The sequence below is a fragment of the Pinus tabuliformis genome, chromosome Q, assembly GCF_031772625.1.
Source record: "Pinus tabuliformis cultivar Carrire ecotype Pingquan chromosome Q, CPIR1, whole genome shotgun sequence".
Classification (NCBI taxonomy): Eukaryota; Viridiplantae; Streptophyta; class Pinopsida; order Pinales; family Pinaceae; genus Pinus; species Pinus tabuliformis.
Window position 1 is genome coordinate 653,263,830 of NC_142296.1, and position 22,315 is coordinate 653,286,144.

The following is a 22,315-nucleotide window of genomic DNA, read 5'->3' on the forward strand; positions in this document are numbered from 1 at the left end:
TTAAGGTAATAGCTAGAAGGTCTGGATGGAACTCCCTGAAGGAGGATCTCGGGCTGTTGTACCGTGATTTTAAAAAGAAAGAGAATCAGATGAGACATTGGAACATGACAAGTTATACGTCTATATGCCAGTATCAAATTTGAGGAGTGATTCTCCCGCTTGATCTCGCTGTAGCTCAGGGATTCCGCTTGATTGACCCGATGCGAGTATCCGACCTGATAAAAACGATTTGTTATGGCAACCTGCCATGGTTCCATTAGAAGAAGTTATCGAATCAGTGGAGTTAAAGCACTATGGACTGCCTGGCAGCCTACACGACTAGCACTAAGTACTATTAGCCTTATTAGTCTCCATGCAATTAGGACTATTAGACTGCCTAAGGTAATAGCCTTAGTCCGGTAGTCTTAGCCTGGCAGCAGCCGGTAATAGCGGCACTTTCAACTTGGCAGTTTCCATTGAAATAATCAATCTCTTTCAAAAGGATGCGTAAGCAGGCTTGACCAACGGGAAAGGAAGGAAAGCATAAAGAGTAAGTCCCGCAGGCATCGTTCGTAATTCTAAGGCGAGTAACCCAGGCATGTAACGTTCGTCGTTATCAGGGAATCCCCTAAGTAAGGAAAGCAGTACGTAAAGGAAGCTCGTAAGTAAGGCCAGCGGTTAAGAAGGTAAGCTGCTTCCTCCTCCCGGTCTGTTTTAAATCAAGCTGGTATGTTGTGACGTCAACTTGTGGTTGTAAAGGTAAGCGGTAAGAAGGCAGTAAGCGGTGTTCTTCATAAGGTCCTGCCAGTCTGGTATCGATAAAGCAGTGGGGAAGGGTCCCGGGGAAACCACCACCATTAGGTAGGCTACGTATTAGGCGGCGGGTGCTGGGATGGGAGAAAGCAATGCTATGGTGGCCATTTTAGTTCTAGGGACACTTTAGCACGCTGTAGCCCCACTTTACCCCTGGCACAGGTATGGTATGACCATTCGTATTGATCTGTCTTTTTTTCTCTATCAAAGTGATGGGTTCAGAAATAGATGGATTAGATGCTTCTTCTACCACCAGCAAGCCAGTCAGCCTGCCCACCAGTAAGCAAGCTAAAGAAGCCAGCTCCCCAGCCAGCTAACCATCTATCCATTCATCCATCCCCGGTTCTTATCCCATCCCGGAGAGTGAAAGATCGAATCGATCGGGTCTAAAGCAGCAATACCATTGCAATCCTAGCTTAGCCATCTTGCCTATCCGTTCGAAACGTCGTGAAATGGGATTCTTAATTCAAGAAAACATCACTTTCAAGGTTCAGTTGGTAAGGTCATTCCGTAGCTTTGAACTTATCGCTTGCTGGCTGGTGGGATGGAATGAGATAACTGATTTTGCTAGCTTGGGATATATCTATCGGCTTTTGAACTGGCTAACTGGTGCGGGAAAGAGCTAAACGCACTTGGCATCCTTTAAGGCATGAAAGGCTTGTTCGGCGACATCGTTCCACACAAAGGCATTCTTTTTATGCAAGGAAGTCAATGGGGCTACAATCTACTACCATAACTTTGCACGAATTTCCTGTAGTAGCCAGTAAGACCAAGGAAACCACACAAGCTTTTTCACGCCTTTGGGTGTGGGTAGTTTTTCATAGCCTTCTTTTTCTTGGGATCCACTCACGTCCTTGTCCTACTAATGACGTGACCCAAGTATTATACTTCAAAGGCGCCAAAAGAGGATTTGGAATGTTTGATGAACAACTGGTTATCTTAGATAAGATCTAATTTTCTTAATTAAGGAGCGAAGCCGCTTGTCCCTCCGGGGGGCAAGGACCCGACAGGGGGCTCGACTGATAAGGAGAGGAGTTTCTATTCTATGGAGTTATGTAACTTACTATTTTCTCCTTGGCCTTAATTATTTATTGCTATCTTTAATATACGAGAGACTCCGTTAGAGAAAGACTTCCTAAAGTCAGGGGCAAGATCTATGGAGTTATGTTTTCTCCTTGCACTAGGAAGCGCAAGCCCCTCCGGGACCTTCCATTCTCAAATGAAACTTCTTGCACCTCGAGATCATTACCCCACCAGGAGAGGACCATAGGCATACCTTTGCTTTGAACTTCTTCAGACATATTAAAAGCGGCAACGAAACGAAATTCTCATCCAAAAAGCACATTCCATTATTATCCACCTCCGAAAACCAAATTCTCCGATATCCAATTCTCCGATATCCAAACAACAATTAGAGGGAGGGAAGTGCATAGTTTTTAGGGGAGAGTTAAGCGTTAGTTCCCGATAGGAGTCTTAGATTAGTTACCGATAGTCAAGCATAGTCCGGTTCGGATAGGAGAGCTCAGATAGAAGAGGAGCATTTTCATAATCGAGCATAGTCCGGTTCGGATAGGAGAGCATTTGAGAGGAACAAACGGGACGGGCCAGATAGGAGAGCATAGGACCAACTTTGGGATCAGAGGAAAGAAAAGTGCAAGGGCTAGTTGGGCTAGTTGGACAGGAGATAACAGGGAGGGAGGAGTTACGCCTGGTTCGGAACGGTTCGGACAGTGCACAGGACAGGGCGAGAACAGGGCAGGGAGGGCAGGTAGCAGGACAGGCTTCGTTCCGCCTCTCATGGCCTAGTGTAGCCTCATCAAGGGTGTAGCCTAGTTTATAGTCTAATCAAGGGTTAGACAGTCAAGGAAGGGAAGGGTTAGACCGGGGGGTTACTAACTATACCCCTTAGACCGGATGCGGCATGATCGGATGCGGGATGATCGGCGGATGCAGGATGGCATTCTCAGTATAGATAGCAGCAGCATAGCAGGAGGAGTAGAGGAGGCTAGGTAGGAGAGACTATAGGAAACTAGGAGGAGACTAGGAGGAGGCTAAGAGGAGGGAGGCTAGGAAGAGTATTTATCGCACGTAGGCACGTCATATCATAATAACATATATGAAATATGAAGAAAGAGAAGAAAGAATTGTCTTACCTAATTCTTAACTAAACTAACTGCTACGGCATCTTGATCTCTTGATCATCTACTAGCTGCATACCCTATTATTTGAACCCTATATCTACTAATTCACTAACTGCGTACCCTATATCTTTATATCGAACCCTACCCGCCAATTGAGGTGGACAAACCACAGATTTGAAATTCATATATATAGGCCTACCAAATTCACTTTTAGATACCGGATGCCTAATCACCCAGTTTCTTCAGAGACACCACTTTGAACGATCTTAAGACATCTTTCAATTTCAATTTCAGTTAGCATCGCCATTTGAATTTACAACTTCCGAACGAGGAATGGCAAGTCGGGAAGACAAGTCGGGAAGGTTGTTTAGGGGCGAGTTCAGGGCGAGTTTCAAACGAGTTACCAATAGGATTGGATTTTTTATAACCATGAAGTCCCCTCCGGGAGCCGAGCCATAAGTGTTCCCAAGGGAGAGGAGAGCGAACCAAGCTAACAAGCTTCCAATCCAGCCATCATAGTGAAACGCTCTGAAAAGGCATAGTTCAGTAATAATCAATCACTTGAAAGCCCCCTAATGAATCCATGCGCCATCCAATTATTAAGGAGACTAACAAGCTTGCTTTCCCAGTTCATTCAAAGACTTCCTTGACTGGCCCGGGCGTAAGAGCTGCCTGTCCCGTAAGGATCAATAGCTCTTATTTACCGGTTCATTCAAGTCCTTTGCCCTTGCCTTAAGTTACTGCTTCATCCTAGGACGATGGAGTCACTTCAATACCCTTTGACCAGGAAGGCAAGATCAGTACCAGTAGGGGACAGTATCACAATAACTTACCTTGTTCATACTACCCACCTGCCAGAAAGACATTCTCTCAGCCCTAGAACATGCTTCCCAGGGAATGCTATCAGACCTTAGGAGCAACAGATATCGTTGGATCGTGGGATGGGAATGGGAATTGGAATCGCTTCATGAGCCCTTACCTTCACACCTTGTACCACCCTACTTATTAGATAAGAAGGTTTTGAATTGGAAGGGATGCGAGTGGGGCTGGAAAGAAAAGGAATAAATGCGTCTGCCGCGGGGTATACTTCCTATGATGCCTTGGCCTCTGTCTCCGTCCTTGGTGTTTTTGCTCCGTCTCAATCAAATACAACTGCTAGGGGTGCTTAATAAACTCCCGCTTATCAAATTAGTGCTAGCTTGTATGTTGCTCTCACCTTTGATGCGGGTGCTAATTCAACCACCTTTGTTTCTGCTCCCGCCTATGACTTCGATGCAGGGTTCAAAACTAGCTTTGCTCCTGGAACTCGGTAAACATATATATGGCTCTCGATCTTTATCGGGGACGGGTGGAACAGGAATAGACTTCACAACTGTAGGGTCCAAAGCTCGGTCAGCTTTTGGGTCTGTCACCCTTGTTTATTCTGTTTTGGTTCTCAAATATGGAATTAGCTTTGTTACCTCCACCTTTGCTGTTGGTGCTGCTTTCCTCTTCCCTATGCGCGTAAGCACAGTTTAAGTGCGTAATATGGATAAACTCAGTTAACCACATATCTAACTGGGTCTTAAGCTGCCGACTATGCTTGCTTTGGGACTGGATGATCTCCAATACCAAGAAATGGATCAAAATCTGCCTTCACCCCTGCCCCTATCTCTACTACATATCTCTCGGTAAACTAGGTATGCACTTGCACCTGACTATATCCCTGTTTATGGTTATAAAAATGGAATGAAATTGAAACCAGAGTCTTTGGTGTTGGACGGGGGAAAGCTGGTGCAACGAGTAACGAATTGTTCCGTTGCTTATTAAGGTTGCACCGGGATCGAAATTGATTTTGTATCCAACCAGTAGTACCAGGGAGGCATATGTACTACGTACGAAGATTCGGATGGCTAAATGTGATAGCATGATGGATGCCGGGGTGTACGATGAATGTGATAGCGTGATGCCGGTCGTTCGAGAGGCCGACCCATGACCTTGCCTAGATACCGACCTAGGCCCAATTGCATAGTCATAAGCACTACCCGTGAAGGCAAAAGCATAGAAGGCAGAGCCAAAAGCGGTTGACCTTAGGCATAGGCAGAGATTGGCACAGAAGCAGAGCTAAGACCAGATGGAGATATGGATGCATTTGAACCAGCCTTAGCTTCTTCATCGCCGTTTGCAACGGATCGAGAGCCATCCTTACTTTGGCTAGACCTTGATAGTGGGCTTTAATGGAGGGAGGACTGGGAAAATATCTCTCTAAGTTCAATTTACTTATTGAGCTCTCAAATAAGTCAAAAAAAGGGCCCCGTTGCCAGTTCAATTTACTTATTTGGTGGCCCCTCTCAAATAAGTAACTAAAGAGCAACTAAAGTTCCTCTCCTTATCAGTCGAGCCCCCTGTCGGGTCCTTGCTTTCCTAGCGTCAAGCAAGCCCCTACTGGTCCTTGCTTTCCTAACGTCAAGGAAGCAATAAATTCCTTGCCCGGTGCGGGACAAGTAAGAAATTCCTCTCCTTATCAGTCGAGCCCCCTGTCGGGTCCTTGCACTAGGAAGCGCAAGCCCCTCCGGGTTCAATTTACTTATTTGGTGGCCCCTCTCAAATAAGTTGTTAGCGCTTGGAATTCACCTAGGCTGAGATAGACAAACTCTCAAGGCTACATCAAACCATTTCACCTCGTAGCTAGCCCTACGAGGTATGAGAAGGCTCTCTCGGGTCAGATTCGATAGATCTTTCAATATGATTAGGCTGACCAATTAATAATAAAGATTTTAGGCTAGTAAATTGATAAGGGGGTTGATTTAATGATTTTTGGGGTTTTGGGTGGCAATTGGTGGAAGTGCAATTCAAGGTGCGGGGATTGAGCACAGTTTTCACAGGGGGATCTAAGGGGCAAGGTAGGAATGAGTGCTGATGCCTTAATCTGAGATGGATGATCAGAGATGATAGAGGAGAAGCTAAAGAGGGCAAACACACAATTCGAATCCTCTCTAGACAGTAGAAAACATTAAAATTGAACAAACTAAAAAGCTGAGCATGTCAAAACATGAATTCAAACTTTACCACTTCATCTGTCCAATTTAGAAGCATAAGAGAGATGTGAAACACATAAACAAACTTACAAGAACATGTAGAGAACACACCATCAACAATCATATCCACAAGAATCCTCAAAGATGTCTGTAAAACCCTGGCTTTCCTTGCCTTCAATTGCAGAAATAGATGCACAATATACAATAAAGCTTCCTTACACAAGAGTCCAACCATGAAAATGAGAAGGAGAGAGCATAATATAGACCATCTAGACCATCTAACTCCTTTCCCCACCTCTAGGGGTCGAGCTCAACTTCCTAGGAGCAGTTTGAACTAATTCTAAACTAAGAACTAGAAAATAGGCAGCCCAACAACTTGCCTCTATTACTTAGCTAACTCATCCATGCATTAATTTTTCACTTTTTACATCATGGAAGCTTCTAGAAGGGTAAAGAAAGATAAAAACTACCAAAGTGCCATGAAAATATTACATTTATCCTTCATCTACAAGTAAAAATAGTCAACCATAGTCAAAACAGTGTTTTTTGACCAAAAATGTGAATTCTGGCAAATCTGGAAGTTCTGGTCGCGCCCCTGGAAGTTCTGGTCGTGCCCCTTCACATCTGTTTTTGAGTGGGTTCCACTGGTCCAAATCAGGTGCAAGATGGCTCATTGGAAAGCTTGGCCTGTCTACTTTCCATCCCAAGTGGAATTTCTGAATTTGGTGTTGATTTGACACCTCAAAAACCATTTCTCCCAAGGTCACTTTCTGCAACTCAAAAAGTGGGCAGAAAGTCATTTTTTAGGTGTATTTTGAGCTTTTGGAGGCTCAAAACTCAAAATCAGGCTTCTCCCAAGTATTGGTAATTTTTATTTTTGAATGCCCTTTCCAAAAATGCCAAGTTTTCAAAATTCCGAGCAGCCCTTCAAACTGGTCTCACCCGGGGTGAGACCAGTTCTTGGGAAAAACCTGTAAATTGCACAAAAAATTCACAAATGACAAAATTTTCTCCAAATTTCTTGAAATTTGGCCTGGGAGTCCCCAATCAAGTACCATGCTCAGTCAAAGAGGCTTTGGCCAAAGTTTGGAGTGGATCGGGCGTTTTCCTTCGTTTTTGTGCTTTGGCCAACCGTCCTTGGAGCACCTTCGTTCTCGCCGGTATTTTTGACATTTATCTCAAACCATGACACCTGTGTAAAAAGTGAAAGAGGTTTTTCTTCCTTGGCATGTTGTGGACAAAAACCTCTCTCAGTTTTCCAAAATTCATCTTTGATTGCTCAGAAACAGCTTTTGAGTGAAACTTGTCCCGATGTGTGAAACAAGGGATTTTGTCGAAATGGAGCGAAATGAAGGGGATAGAGGGCTTCTAAATTCTTGGGGAAATTTTTGGGAGTGGGGAGGGATGTTAGGAAGCAGGGGAAAGTGGAATCTCAGAGATTGAGTGAGGGGAAGGGGTCGAAAAGGACAAAACACAGGCCAAACCTAGAAAATTGCCATGTTGTAGCTAGAAACTAGGGTTTGTGCAAAAATGAGGAATTTGGCGGATCTAAGGGATGGGAAGTGTTTGATAAGGTACTTTAAGGATAGGGAAAGGTGTATGAACATCAGGAAACAAGTTTTGCTGGTGATTTGACCATCCAAGTGAAATTGCCTTCAAAACCCTAGGAGAGGGAAATGACCTTGCCTAGGTGCAACTGAAGCATGAAAAAGGTGTGAAATGACTCATTAGACACTGACATGATAATGACAACCCTCTGAATGATGACAGGCTCAGCTGAATGATGACATGGACTGACATTTGGGCAAACCCTAGACCTAATGCCTAGTGACCAAATTTTGCTTGAAAACTCTTTGAAATGACAAAATTTGACCTTGACACTTTAAAATCACTTTGAAAGAGCATATTTGATCACTGGAGGAAGGCTGGAAAGACTGACACTAACATTGGCTCCAATGGGGATGGCAGCTCCTTGGAGGTGCCAAGAACCTCAGACCTCTTGGGAGAGCAGACCAGTGCTTTTTTCATTGGGCAATGGAGTCAACTTATTCACACCTTTGACACAAAACTTTGACACATTTATTGAATGAGAACTTGACTGAAAACTGACTGAAACTTAACTGAAGCTTGACTCAAACCGACTCGATGGCAAACTGAAATAACTTGAAAAAACTCACTCAACAGACCAAACACAAATGACTCATGACCGACTTAACTAAAACAAGAGAAGGGCAGCAGTCCATCAAGATTTGAAATCATGATGACAACCACCTGTGTTTCTTTCAAGACAATATACATCAAACTATATCAAAATGCCAATGCAACCAATCAAGCAGATGCCTTCTTGATTGATTCTCCTGATTAGATCTCATGATCAACAATAGATAGTGGTAACTGGGCATCCAAAAACATAGCTGACCATGATCTTCTTCATCACTGAACACTGCAATAAACACTATCACTGCTGGCTGCAACAAACTTGCTAGAGGATCATGAAAAACATAAAGATTTGCCACTGCCACCTCCTGCTGAAAGAACAAGGTGTCTTTTGTTTCAAATTCTGATCTGCCTTCATCATGTGCTTCGATAAAAGTATGCTCATGGGCTTCAAAAAATTCTGAACAAGTAGATGAGCAGATCTCTTCTTGGAAAAACATTTCAGCACATGAAACATATGAAGAATCTGAAAGGTAATCCTGTATGCTATAATCTTCGGTGGTCAGACAATATGGTAGGTGATCTTCATATGATATGACAGCCGGATTCTCATTACATTCTTCAATCATAAGGAAAGAAACTTCAGCTGATTCTTGAGGTGCAAAAATGACAGTTCTATCATCTATCATAAATTCATCCAAAGGAACTGTTTCACTTACTTGAATGAAGATCTCATCTTGATTTTCATGAACTGACTGAATCACCTCCTCACGCAGGCTTTGCATGCTGTCTTCTTCTGTGGGCAGATCTGAAATGAGCTCTTCTCTTTCACCATCTTCAGCCATATAACAAATTTCAACCTGCTGATCTATAAAGCTGCTTACAAGACTGTCATCCTTTTCAGAAGAGGAAGAAGGTCCACCATCATCTTCTTGACCATGTGTGCACTGCAAATCTGCATTAACTTGAGCTGGAGCAAGACCTCTCAAGAGCTGATCTATCTCCTCTTCGGACAAAGGGGATAATGCCTTTTGTTTTCTTCTGCTCAAACAGTGATTGTCTTCATTGATTTCAAGTGAAGGAGAATATAGATTTTCCTCATACTTTTGATCCATTTCATGCAATTTCTGTTGATTGTCAAGAGGCGAAATTTTTTCATTTTCCACCATACTAAGATCTTGGTCCTGCTGCAAATTTTCATGATCGTCTCTATGGGAATCCTCTAGGTTCTCTTCATGTTGCTGAAATGGATTCTCATACAAAGCCTCCATGATCTCAACATCCACAAAATTATCATCTTCATAATACTTCTCAAGGCTTTCAATAAAATTATGTACATGGATACAACAGTTCTGAACTAAAATCAAAGATGGATATGATTCTTTATACTTTTCAAAGAACACGGTATGAAAATCCCTTAAACAATAAATTGAAGCAGATGGCAAACTTTCATACCAGAATCGGGCTTCATCTTCCAGAGTAGCCATAAACATTTTCATCAAACAGTCCTCAGGAAAATTGATCTTTAACTTGCGAACATGCATATGAAATCTGACCAGATGTAGAGCAGCGTCCTTCCGACCATCATCTTTAAATGTAGGCAAATTCCTTAACCAATCTACCTTCGGAATTTTATTCGGAAAACCTGGAATGTGATCTCGGCTCAATGGAGCATATCTTCTTGCAATCTGATCCATCTTGAAAATCTCAAAGCTACTGATCTTCCTGCAGTGAAGTCACCATGAAGCACAGGTTGCTGGATTCTTCAGTGAAAGGAGTTGCCAGTGAATGATTTCAGCCTTTCAAGTGTCTGATCGTTGTTCACCATCAACAATCAGATCTGAACTTGATACATGTACTGGGGTAAAGTGTCAATGAAGCGCTATGTTCACAAATCCCACGGAGATAGACTGAAGCAGCGTTTATCTACTTGCGCTGATGTAAAACAAGAGCGTTTTCGAAGGCTTCTGGCGTAACTTCAGGCTCCGTCTAAGACTTGCGAAACTCACACATCAACCCACAAACAAGTTTGTTCTCCCCAGTATGGTCGCCAATATGTTAGCGCTTGGAATTCACCTAGGCTGAGATAGACAAACTCTCAAGGCTACATCAAACCATTTCACCTCGTAGCTAGCCCTACGAGGTATGAGAAGGCTCTCTCGGGTCAGATTCGATAGATCTTTCAATATGATTAGGCTGACCAATTAATAATAAATATTTTAGGCTAGTAAATTGATAAGGGGGTTGATTTAATGATTTTTGGGGTTTTTGGTGGCAATTGGTGGAAGTGCAATTCAAGGTGCGGGGATTGAGCACAGTTTTCACAGGGGGATCTAAGGGGCAAGGTAGGAATGAGTGCTGATGCCTTAATCTGAGATGGATGATCAGAGATGATAGAGGAGAAGCTAAAGAGGGCAAACACACAATTCGAATCCTCTCTAGACAGTAGAAAACATTAAAATTGAACAAACTAAAAAGCTGAGCATGTCAAAACATGAATTCAAACTTTACCACTTCATCTGTCCAATTTAGAAGCATAAGAGAGATGTGAAACACATAAACAAACTTACAAGAACATGTAGAGAACACACCATCAACAATCAGATCCACAAGAATCCTCAAAGATGTCTGTAAAACCCTGGCTTTCCTTGCCTTCAATTGCAGAAATAGATGCACAATATACAATAAAGCTTCCTTACACAAGAGTCCAACCATGAAAATGAGAAGGAGAGAGCATAATATAGACCATCTAGACCATCTAACTCCTTTCCCCACCTCTAGGGGTCGAGCTCAGCTTCCTAGGAGCAGTTTGAACTAATTCTAAACTAAGAACTAGAAAATAGGCAGCCCAACAACTTGCCTCTATTACTTAGCTAACTCATCCATGCATTAATTTTTCACTTTTTACATCATGGAAGCTTCTAGAAGGGTAAAGAAAGATAAAAACTACCAAAGTGCCATGAAAATATTACATTTATCCTTCATCTACAAGTAAAAATAGTCAACCATAGTCAAAACAGTGTTTTTTGACCAAAAATGTGAATTCTGGCAAATCTGGAAGTTCTGGTCGCGCCCCTGGAAGTTCTGGTCGCGCCCCTTCACAGCTGTTTTTGAGTGGGTTCCACTGGTCCAAATCAGGTGCAAGATGGCTCATTGGAAAGCTTGGCCTGTCTACTTTCCATCCCAAGTGGAATTTCTGAATTTGGTGTTGATTTGACCCCTCAAAAACCATTTCTCCCAATGTCACTTTCTGCAACTCAAAAAGTGGGCAGAAAGTCATTTTTTAGGTGTATTTTGAGCTTTTGGAGGCTCAAAACTCAAAATCAGGCTTCTCCCAAGTATTGGTAATTTTTCTTTTTGAATGCCCTTTCCAAAAATGCCAAGTTTTCAAAATTCCGAGCAGCCCTTCAAACTGGTCTCACCCGGGGTGAGACCAGTTCTTGGGAAAAACCTGTAAATTGCACAAAAAATTCACAAATGACAAAATTTTCTCCAAATTTCTTGAAATTTGGGTTGGGAGTCCCCAATCAAGTACCATGCTCATTCAAAGAGGCTTTGGCCAAAGTTTGGAGTGGATCGGGCGTTTTCCTTCGTTTTTGTGCTTTGGCCAACCGTCCTTGGAGCACCTTCATTCTCGCCGGTATTTTTGACATTTCTCTCAAACCATGACACCTGTGTAAAAAGTGAAAGAGGTTTTCCTTCCTTGGAATGTTGTGGACAAAAACCTCTCTCAGTTTTCCAAAATTCATCTTTGATTGCTCAGAAACAGCTTTTGAGTGAAACTTGTCCCGATGTGTGAAACAAGGGATTTTGTCGAAATGGAGCGAAATGAAGGGGATAGAGGGCTTCTAAATTCTTGGGGAAATTTTTGGGAGTGGGGAGGGATGTTAGGAAGTAGGGGAAAGTGGAATCTCAGAGATTGAGTGAGGGGAAGGGGTCGAAAAGGACAAAACACAGGCCAAACCTAGAAAATTGCCATGTTGTAGCTAGAAACTAGGGTTTGTGCAAAAATGAGGAATTTGGCGGATCTAAGGGATGGGAAGTGTTTGATAAGGTACTTTAAGGATAGGGAAAGGTGTATGAACATCAGGAAACAAGTTTTGCCGGTGATTTGACCATCCAAGTGAAATTGCCTTCAAAACCCTAGGAGAGGGAAATGACCTTGCCTAGGTGCAACTGAAGCATGAAAAAGGTGTGAAATGACTCATTAGACACTGACATGATAATGACAACCCTCTGAATGATGATAGGCTCAGCTGAATGATGACATGGACTGACATTTGGGCAAACCCTAGACCTAATGCCTAGTGACCAAATTTTGCTTGAAAACTCTTTGAAATGACAAAATTTGACCTTGACACTTTAAAATCACTTTGAAAGAGCATATTTGATCACTGGAGGAAGGCTGGAAAGACTGACACTAACATAAGTAACTAAAGAGCAACTAAAGTTCCTCTCCTTATCAGTCGAGCCCCCTGTCGGGTCCTTGCTTTCCTAACGTCAAGCAAGCAATAAATTTCAATTTACTTATTGGGCTCTCAAATAAGTCAAAAAAAGGGCCCCGTTGCCGGTCCTTGCTTTCCTAGCGTCAAGCAAGCCCCTACCGGTCCTTGCTTTCTTAACGTCAAGCAAGCAATAAATTCCTTGCCCGGTGCGGGACAAGTAAGAAATTCCTCTCCTTATCAGTCGAGCCCCCTGTCGGGTCCTTGCACTAGGAAGCGCAAGCCCCTCCGGGTTCAATTTACTTATTTGGTGGCCCCTCTCAAATAAGTAACTAAAGAGCAACTAAAGTTCCTCTCCTTATCAGTCGAGCCCCCTGTCGGGTCCTTGCTTTCCTAACGTCAAGCAAGCAATAAATTCCTCTCCTTATCAGTCGAGCCCCCTCCGGGTCCTTGCTCTCCTAACGTCAAGCAAGCCCCTACCGGTCCTTGCTTTCCTAACGTCAAGCAAGCAATAAATTCCCTGCCCGGTGCGGGACAAGTAAGAAATTCCTCACCATCGGAATGGTGAGCCCCTACCGGTCCTCTCCTCTCCCTCTTGGGTTTACTTATTGGGTGGGGGGCTTATGGTCGAGCACCTAAAGGTGATGGTGGCCTTAACAGTCGAGCCTGCTTACACATCCTCTCCTCTCCCTAATGGTCGAGCACCTAAAGGTCCTTATCAGTCGAGCACCTAAAGGTCCTCTCCTTAACAGTCGAGCCTGCTTACAAATCCTTAATAGTCGAGTACCTAAAGGTCCTATGGTCGAGTACCTAAAGGTGATGGCGGCCTTAACAGTCGAGCCTGTTGTAGCATCCTTATCAGTCGAGCCCCCTGTCGGGTCCTTGCACTAGGAAGCGCAAGCCCCTCCGGGTTCAATTTACTTATTTGGGGGGGCAAATAAGTAAAAAAAAGAGTCGAGCAACTAAAGTTCCTTGCTTTCCTACCGTCAAGCAAGCACTACGTTCCTTGCCCTCAAATTCTGTTTCGATCAAATAAGATGAATGCCCCACCTCACGGACGAGACCCCATTGCCCCAAACCCGACTACCTTAATCTACCAATCACATATGGTGATCCCCTTCCCTACCACCGGCCGGGTATATTGCCAACAGAGTGCACAGAAAGAAGAGATGGATAACCCTAAACTGGATACAATGAAAATAAGAAATTGGTACCCCACATATTCTTTACGCACCTTTTCAACCTTTCCACTCCACACCCCGAGCTGGATACCCGGAAACTGGTTCGAGCCAATCAAATGGATTTTCTTATTACTAAACATTGCCTTTTGAGAGCATTTACCTTGTTTAGCCGATTCGATTGACTGGTTTCGATCCCAGGATTTCATGCAAGTACTCTATGCTGACACTCAATGCCAGGTGTGCTGTAGATCCCAGAGTTGATACACTCGATACCAATACTCGATTCAGGTTGGTAGTCGATCCCAGCAGCAGGTTGGTAGTCGATCCCAGCAGGGAGACCATGACAGTCATAGATCGGGGATTAACAGTTCAAACAATGTTATGCCTTACTTACAATGCACCCGTTTAGGATCGATCTTGACAGACAGACCACTTATCACTTATCACCTCACACTTTTCACTTTAAGCATATGCTTATATACGTTCTACAGTTACCTCTTTGATTTTGTTTGGGCTTACTACAGTGATTTAGTTACATTGATTGAACTTATTTATTTGATCTATTTACTTTCTTTATTCGTTTTCCGAGAGAGGCTAACAAACTTTCTTCTTAGAGAGGCTAAATGAATGGATTCTTAAAGAGGCTTACTGTTCGATAAAGCCAGTATGATGCGAGGGCTAACTGACAGGATTATGCTAGGGGGTTGACAAAGCTCTTCTTCGATGGCTAACTTATTTAGTTATTATTTCATCTATTTCATTGATTTCTTTATTCGTTTTCCGAAAGAGAGAGGCTTTCTGAGGCTTCCTATTGAGGATTTCTCTTCATGATTCTTCCATTTGAGAATTGATTGAGTAGTCTTCCTATTGAGGATTTCTCTTTATGATTTTTCCAATTGAGAATTGATTGAGTTTTCCGAATGAGGATTTCTTAATGGATTCTCCGAGGGCAGGCATTCGCACAAAGAGGGCTGAATGAATGGATTATACGAGGGAGGGGTTTGACTAAGACAGTCTTCTTAGATTGGCTAACTGAATAGTCTTTTGCGAGGAGGGGATTTCTTTCGTTTTCCGAGAGAGGCTAACTGATTGGATTATACGAGGGAGGGGTTTCAAAAAGCCAGTCTTCTTGGAGAGGCGAGAGCCATAAGCCAGAAGCTGATAGCCAGGAGGTGGGTTATGCTTGCCCAGAAAGTGATTGATTGATGCATCGCCCACATCTTTAGAGATAGGTGGTCCGGAGGACGAATGAGGCAGCCCACATATTCGAGAGGGGTGGGACTAGGTATTCAAGATGGGCGGTCCAACGGACGGACCAATGACAGCCCGCATCACCAATGGACGAGAGGATTGGGCCTCCCATATTCTCACATACCGGATTCCCCTCTACAACATGACACATACACCCAACATGCACGGTATGGTACGGGGCCAAGTGATTGAGGCACAGACATAGGGTCATTGTCAATAGCTGGTAGTCGATCCAAGAGTCGATGCACTCAATACTAGTCATAGCTGGGCTGGGCTACTTGGAAAGGTTGGGCTTAAGTGAATGGTTTCTATGAACGGCTTATGCAGTGAGTGAATGGCTTCTATGCGTAGTGAAATAACACGGGGCTAGGCTAGGTGCATGCTCTTTTTCAGCTTCTATTTGCAGTTTGCGAACGGATGGCTCCCTGTTAACGGCTTCTTTGAATGGATTCTATGTCTGGGCTGGGCTCCTGGGCTGCTCGGTTGGGCTTATAGGTTCGGCTTATAGGTTGAGCTCATGGGATCCTGGGCTGGGCTACTTGGCTTGGCTCCCGGGCTGCTCGGTTGGGCTACTCGGTTGGGCTGGCATTGCCGTAGAGCATAGGATATCATAGCCGATTGATCATTGCCGATAGATAGCCCCAGTATTGGAAGGTCAGTTCCAGTCAGCCGAATATATCTCTAAATCTCAATATCGATAGAAAGATATACATCTAAATACCGATACTCTAGATATATCTCTTTAGATAGATCTAGCGGGCATAGGATGTATGGATGGAGGTGAAGGAAGAGGGCAGAGGGCTAAAGGTGAAGTCTGTAGGGATATGAGGGAAGAGGTGATAGTTCGAGTTCGAGGTATATGTTGGCATCGTCCGTTGGACCGCCCTACCACTCTAATAGGACTGGCTTTGATGCTTTCACTCGATCAAATCTTATGGTTAGTAAGCTCTTCTATTCATATCAAGATCCTCCTGCGACTGGCCCTGTCTCTATGCCTCTTCTAGTGGCTTTGTATGTGCTACTTATGCAGAGCTTTGCAATGATATTCCCTACCTCTGCTGCTTTCCCAGGCTAAATCCAAAATAGAAACTCGCCTTTCCCGTGCACCCAACCCCTATGGCTTTTATGGGGCCGTACCCTTCTGCCTGCCTCATGGATGGGTTTCCCTCCCTTCCCCGGAGCGCTGAAATGAATGAATAATCGGACAGAACGACACTTTACCTTTTCTCTGAGGGTTAGGCTTTAGAGTGAGGATGCGTAAGCAGGCCCTTTTTTTTACTTATTTGAGAGGGGCCACCCAATAAGTAAAATGAATTTAGGACCTGTCATCTTACCTGTCCTCCCTTCAAACCTGTCTTCTTAGGCTTAAGGTTTATGAGATGAGCGAATGACATCTCCGCAATCTGCGGAGTTCTTGCGGAGTTCCTGGTAGGGTAAATGCTCCGCAAAGTTGACCCCGAACTCACTAAGGTGCCGTAAGGCCGCTTGACCGTAAGGGAAAGGAAGGTTGGCACTTTAAGGCTTCCTTAAGGAAGGAAGGCCGGCACAGGACACTTCTATTTATTCCCCTCGCGGGAGAACCTTACGGATACATCTGAGAATGAATATCCAGATGCCAATCCTATTCATTATCGGACTTACTTTGAGGCTTGTTCACTGGCATGGCGATAAGGAGGCGAAAGGATAGCCCGAGCGAAGCGGGCGGGGAACTTCGATTACTGGATCTAAAAACAGGATCACGATAGTAGGCAGAACGAGCGAGTTTGCCCCGACAACACTGGAACCTACGGGCGGGCATTTTCGGGGAGTAGCCCGCTTCTTCAGACACTTTCCTTTCATTGAGGGAGCCATTGAAAGGTTACTGGAACACCAGAAACAGAGACTACCCAAGCTAATGATAGAGGCAAGAAGACCTTCCGGCCAAGTCCCATTAATTGATCATGACGATATCGTGGAAATGCTGCACGGACCCATATATATAAGAACGGGGAGAAAATCACCTTTATACTAAACCAGATCGAGCCCGGGATCTTCTTGGAAATGGGAAGATCTGGGATAGGCGGCCGACCTCCTGGAAGGAGCAATGTACATAGACTGGGTGAGTGGGGATGCAGCTCCGTGGACCGCTCGTCGGGCCTGATAGGTGGTGGTATCACACCCTTCTCAAAGGAACCGTACGTGACACTCTCGCGTCATACGGCTCCGTCCCGGGAATATTGAGTATCCCTTCGACGCAACATCTAGGTCCTCGAACCCGTCCTCGCACGGACGGAAGGTACTTACCTTCTAACTCAGGTAAGTAATAACCTTGCGTCGGATGCGTGCGTACCCTCATTTATTGATAGCTCCTTCCTCCGGGCGGGGTTACCGAAGGAATCCAAAAGGCCAACATGGCGCATCTGCATGCTCTATCTAAGGGTGGGTGGGGCCGCCCTCCTCCCCACACCCCCCCCGCAACAACGGTTCAGACCGACGGATCACGCTTCGTACATCTCGTATGTACACCTGATATAAGGTCTTGTACGCGTGCTCCTCGTTGTTCAGATCTTGACTTGTAAGGAATGACTCTGGTCCAAGCTTCCTAAGCTCTATGCTGTTGGGGAACTCGGCAAGGGTCTTACCACCTTCTTGATTTACTATGTGTGAGTCTTTGGAGTACTTTGGGATTATCTTCCGCGCCGAGGATTTGTGCTTGTGGGCAGGGGTGGATATAGCGGACCGGCGGATCTGGTAGTCGACAATCGTTCGGACTTGATAGAGGTTGTCGCAGCACCTATGGTGGGACAGGGGACTTATCGCGACGCCCGCGAACCGATTTACGATGTCTTCGTCGCTGACGTTCGTCAAGCAGGCCACGTGGGTCGGCCAGGGTCTTCTCCGGCTAATGATACCTCGATCCCGAAGCCTTTGGAGTATCTTTCTCACAGGCGCTTTTATCTGTATGGGTAATTTGCTGCTAAAAGATCCCGTCTGTTTCCAGTGTCCCCCTCCTTCCCCCGCCTCCCGACCCCCCAGCGCTTCTCTGGGAGTATACAATGACAACTCCCAGACGCTCAACGATTTGCCTGATCGTGAGATTGCCTATTGAACGTCTGATGGCACGTTGCTCCGACACGAGATTTCCCCTAATCTTCGCCGGATGTGCTTGACGGTCTCCCATAATACGCCCACGCTCACTCGGGGACTTATTACTCCAGCTGTTCCAAGAGTCTCCGCTAGTTGAACCGCGTCCTGTAGACTCCCTGTTTCCATCCCCTTCGTCAGCTGTTGGATCGGGATACTCCTCCCTAGGTCCTCCAACTTGGAATGGATGGCGGAGCGTAGGTGGGAAGTTGTGATATGGATAGGGTGCTTTGCTCTCTGGCGCTTCTCCAGCTCTCGCAAGAATTGTATGGGAGTCGCCCTCGAAGGGACTTCCCGAATGACCGTACCGGGGGATTCTACCGTACTCCGTGCAGCTATGTAAGTTGATCCTGCAGAGCCTACCTCAAGGTTCGGGCCGGATTGTAGGAAGTGGGTGATACGTTTCTGGATTCCTCTTATGAGCTCTACGGTACCCACGATTCCCAGTGGTAAGTCGTCGGCATATCGCGCGTGACAAATCCTAATTAAGTATAGGTCATCGAAGTGAACAGGGGATAGCCCCTGCTTACGGGCTAGGCGTCTTTCCAACCCGACGATAACTAGCTCCCCGCCCAGCTCTATCAGCAGGCCCCTTCTTCTGCAACACCTAATAGGGTTTTTCATGGAGAACGCTACCCCATTATTCTTCTTATTATAGAAGGGGCGTTCTCCACCTTCCTTTATTCGTTTCGGGGTCAACCCGGCGGCTCCTTCACGAATGAGGAAGGCGGCGCAAAGGGGGCTCGAGGGCTTGTTAAAGAAGGCGGCAAGGGAAGGGGGGGAAACTAAAGGCGTTTTCTGGTCCCCCCTTCGTCGGGGGGTGCTTGTGGGGGGGGTGTGCCACGAAAAAACAAGGTCCGGAGGGCTTGCGCTTCTGAGGGCAAGGGAATAAAACGCCGCTTCGCGTTGGATGCTTCTTACCCCCCCCACAACGATGGCTCTGTTGTCTCCTCCCACTGGCACTGGGGGAGAGTTGAAGCTTGCCTCTTCCCCAGAGTTTTCTTGGTCATCAATACGACCTGTCTCTAATAGAACCAATTTGATTATCTGAACAATCGGAATTTCGTGCTTCTGTCGGATCCTCTCTATCTCCTGATCGAGCTTGTGTGGGTGGATGTTGCCTAGTAGGGCCGATAGTAGTACACTGTGTGGGACCACCCCATAGTAGGAAGGGCGGCCACCCCTCTCACCTCCTACAAGTCGTCCGGCGGAAAACAGTTTCTGGGTGAGGCGAAAGAACTTGGGATCGTCGATCTCTTCCTTCAAGATTGAGATGAGTCGATGTCGGTCGATGGTGTGGAAACACTTTCTTATGCCGAATTCCAAGATGACTTGAAACGAGGGTGAGGTAACGAACTCTCGACCACCGGGAGAGGTTCTCCACTCTTTTCTCATCCGTATTAGGGCCGAGTGGCAGCCTCGACCCGGGCGGAAGTGCGATGTGTCCGGAAACTCGAGATCGTAAATGGATTCGGGTACCGCTTTTATCGCCTCTTTCATGATCTTCTCTATTGGTACTACTACTGTGAACGGTCTGAACTTCAACCCCTATTTCTTATATTGGAAAGGGGAGCAAAGCCCGTTTTTTGCTCCCCCTCGATATCTGAGGCCCTCCTGCCGGGACAGATTGGATTTCTGGAAACAATCTTTAAGGTGCGAAGCCGCTTGTCCCTCCGGGGGGCAAGGAAGTACACCTTCGGCCGGCTCGAACAAGGTGCGAAGCCGCTTGCTCGACCAAAGAGAGAGCAAGGTTATCCCCTTTTCTTTATTTCTTCTCAATTTTACTTATTGGGTGGGGGGGCGTTGGTCTTCGCCATCCTTCCTCACCCTCCTCTCCCTTTGGTCGAGACGGGCTTAACGCCGGGGATTGGGGTGGGTGGGTAAATAGTTGTCAGGTGAGCCATCCTTCCTCACCCATATGAGTGAGCCATTCTTCCTCTTCCTATTCCTATTATACTTCTGGTTACTAAAAAGAAAAGAAGCTACACTTTCACCAGATGAGGCAGAAGGAGGAGGAACCAAGTTCAATTGGGAATAAAGCAAAGGGTCCAGAATGGTTTGATTCTCTAAGGTATTCTATGAGGTCTAAAAAAGAAAAGAAAAACACTAATTACACCAGAAAATGCATATATTATATATGTCATTACGCTTTCTTATCAATGCATCTATTATATATGTCATTACGCTTTAAGGCTCAACCATCCGTCCAAGGTTTCTCCAGTCTGGAAGGCTAACCTCGTTCTGGTATGACTCGTTCAAGTCAATCCTTTGATTGAATGGTTTAGACGGTATGGCTGGGCTGAAGGTAAGTATTCCTCCTTTGCTTATCGCGAAGAGAAGGCTAAGCTTAAATGTTTTCCCTGCCAATAAAAGCAGGGCCATTCTTTAGTTCAGTTGCTTTCATTGTATATTTCAGTGATTCCAATCATTCATTTAGGTGCTCGAATGTTAAGGACCTTTAGGTGCTCGACTGTTAAGGAGAGGATGCGTAAGCAGGCTCGACTGTTAAGGAGAGGACCTTTAGGTACTCGACCATAAGGATGCGTAAGCAGGCTCGACTGTTAAGGACCTTTAGGTGCTCGACTGATAAGGACCTTTAGGTGCTCGACCATAAGGACCTTTAGGTGCTCGACTGTTAAGGAGAGGGAGAGGAGAGGATGCGTAAGCAGGCTCGACTGTTAAGGATGCGTAAGCAGGCTCGACTGTTAAGGAGAGGACCCTCACCATATGAATAGTGAGTGACTCCGTCCCTTTAGGGGGCTCGACTGATAAGGAGAGGAGAGGGAGAGGAACTTTGAGAGAAGCGCTCCCTCGACGAGGCAACACTCCATTAGAGCTAATTCCCTCCTAATTGAGAGCTAGGGTGTCGGCCCTATCTCAAATAGATTGTGCTTCGGCTACGCTACGAAGCTTTCTCTTTCCTTTCATTGTCTAAAATGACATATATAATGATGCTTGGAAATGACGTAGATAATGATTGTCTGAAATGACGTATATAACCACCTAATCCAATTTCTCTATCTGAGTTTATAGAGAAAGTTGATTGCTGCTGCGTCGATAGCTGCCGGTCATCCTTCGACACTGAATAACTGCCTTAAACCCTTTCGGAACCGAACTGTCTCATGCACGGTAGGTAGGTGGGTGGGATAGGGAGATGAAATAAAGTATTCCCAAGCCAAAGAATTGACTAAGTGGGAAATAGCTGCCTTTCATATCAACGTGATCGCCCTAAGCAGAAGCAAGTTCATATGCTCGAGTTGAAACAAAGCCGAGCCAGAATAGATTGCGATTGGGGAGTTACTTCTCCCTCATAGGTAGGCCTTTTAGACGGATTACTTGCCGCCCAAGATAGAATAGCTGAAGGATGTTCATTTGCGTCGAAACGTACAGTTATGATAAAAGAAGGAAAGTGAAGTTATGAACCCGAGATAGATTGCTCTAACTAAAGGGAGGGAGGTGGGGTAACTAACCATAGACTCGGACAAAGGCATAGAATAGTTGCCTATCTCTGGCGTATCAACAGCATGGAATAGTTAGAAGGTGGAATGGAGGAGGAGTTGTAAAACCTGCGACTGCTACTGAATAACCCCCTTTGCTTCATCAGTGAGAAACCCTTCCACCTTTTGATTCGTTCGCCAAATCTTGTTCGGTTCCAACCAAGCTCGGGATGAAGGATGACCAGCCCACAAACTCAACTAGCACGAGGTAAGGCATTCTATAAAATCAACAAGCACGAGTCACGGGTTTCAAGCTTTCAGCTTCCAGCCATGAACTCTTATCGTTCGGGGTCACAATCATCAATCCCTCGCTTTGGTCGGCATGAACCCGTATCTTATCCCTCTCATTGTTCGGTAAATAGAAATCCCCCTTTCTTTGGTCGTGTAACCTAGCTATCTCGGTGAAACCAGCTAGCGTGGAGGAACAAGCCTAATAGCAGCACGAGGTCAGGATGCTTATGAGCCCAGCAACTAGGACGAGTGACGTTTGAGAGCTTATCAGGCAAACCTAGCGAGGATCCAGCCGAACCACTTTATAAACACTAGCCATTCAGAGCTTTCCTCTCTGTGTATTGTTACGCGAACAAAGACCTGGACGAGTCTGAGCACCTAAGGCTAGTTTATGCGCCACTTGATCCTGTGCCATATAGGTGCCGAACCCCGTGAAGCAGCTCCTCTACGTCTGGTGCTTGGAATAGCAGGCTTTAGACTATG

At 45.3% G+C, this 22,315-nt stretch overlaps 1 pseudogene; it reads right to left on the minus strand.

Annotated features, from left to right (window-relative positions):
• Positions 1–16,742: 16,742 nt before the first annotated feature.
• On the minus strand, positions 16,743–19,579 carry LOC149221196 (uncharacterized; annotated as a pseudogene).
• Positions 19,580–22,315: the final 2,736 nt, after the last annotated feature.